Raw genomic sequence first — 1,706 nt, forward strand, 5'->3', positions numbered from 1 at the left:
TCACTCTCATCTACTCTCTCTCTCTCTCTCACTCTTTTCACTCTCATTCTCATTCTCTCTCTTCTCTTCATACTCTCTCTTTCTCTCTCTTTCATCTATCTTTCTCTCATTCTCTTTCTCTCTCTTTTCACATTCTACTCCTCTTTTCTCTCTCTCTCTTTCTCACTCACTCTCATTTCACATTTCTCTCTCATTCAATTCTTTTCTTCTATTTATACTAACATAATTTCTTTCAAGTTTCTCTCTCTCTCTCTCATTTCTCTCTCTCTCTCTCATTTCTCTTTCCCTCTTTCTCTCTCTCATTTCTCTCTCTCTCATTTCTTTCTCTCTCTCTCATTTCTCTCTCTCTCTCTCATTCTCTCTCTCTCTCATTCTCTCTCTCGCTCTCCCATTCTCTTACTCTCTCTCATTCTCATTCTCTCTCTCATTCTTATTCTCTCTCTCATTCTCTTTCTCTCTCTCATTCTCTTTCTCTCTCTCTTTCTCTCTTTCTCTCTCTCTCTCATTCTTTCTCTCTCTCTCATTCCCTCTCTCTCTCATTTTCTCTCATTTTCTCTCTCTCTCATTCTCTGTCTCTCTATTTCTTTCATTCTCTCTCTATCTCATTCGTTCTCTATCTCTCCCATTCTCTCTCTCATTTTCTCTTTCTCTCATTTTCTCTCTCTCATTCTCGCTCTCTCTTATTCTCTCTCTCATTCTCACTATCTCTCTCTACTTCTCTCTCTTTTAGAGTTAGTTTAATCTTTGAAGTGCTATATTCGTAATCTTTTGCACTTGTCCTTTGTGGATTAAGTCTACGGTATATGTTTGCCACATTTCAGTTAGTATCTTCCATCACGTTTTCAGATTTTTTCTGGCCTTGTCGGTATCATTTCTCATATCTCTATCTATCTATATATAAGTATCTGTGTTTGTGTGTGTGTGTGTGTGTGTGTGTGTGTGTGTGTGTGTGTGTGTGTGTGTGTGTGTGTGTGTGTGTTTTCCTCTATCTCCCTATCTCTCCCTATGTCTCTCTCTCTTTCTATCTGACCCTCTCTGTTCCTCTATTTTTCCCTTTGTCCTCCTCTTTCGTCCCTACTGTCGCTCTCGCTCGTGCCCGCTGATCTCTCTCTCGCGTGCCCTGGGTCACTTGAGCTCTCTCTCTCTCTCTCTCTCTCTCTCTCTCTCTCTCTCTCTCTCTCTCTCTCTCTCTCTCTCTCTCTCTCTCTCTCTCTCTCTCTCTCCTTCCATCTGTCACTCTCTCTTTCTTTCTGTCTCAGTCTCTTTCCCTCAATCACTCTCTCTTTCCTTTGTTTCTCTATATTTCCCTGTTTCTCCCTCTGTTCCTTTTATCTCTCTCTTTTTCCTTCTGTCCCTCTCTCTTTCCCTTTGTCTCTCTCTCTCTCGGTGGAAGGTGAGGGAGGAGTATGGGACCGAGGGAAGGAAGAGAAAAGGGAGAAAAAGGAAAAGAGGGAAGAAGTAGGGAGGAGATAGGAGAGGAAAGGGCGGAAGGAGGGTAAGGAAAGGGGGCAGAAGAAGCGAAGAGAGGAAAGAGGAGAAGGAAAGGAAGTAAAAGAAATTTAGGACAAAGGGAGAAGGAGGATGGGGTTAAGTCTTGGGAGAGGAAGGTAGGAGTACAAAGAAAGGGCAGGGAGAAAGAACGGGACAGGGGAGTCGAAAAGGACGAAAGACAAAAGGACGGTAAATGAAAGGAAATGCCATAAGGA

This window comes from Penaeus japonicus, unplaced genomic scaffold, assembly GCF_977035675.1.
Source record: "Penaeus japonicus unplaced genomic scaffold, GWHDUDI00000001_assembly GWHDUDI00000026, whole genome shotgun sequence".
Lineage (NCBI taxonomy): Eukaryota > Metazoa > Arthropoda > Malacostraca > Decapoda > Penaeidae > Penaeus > Penaeus japonicus.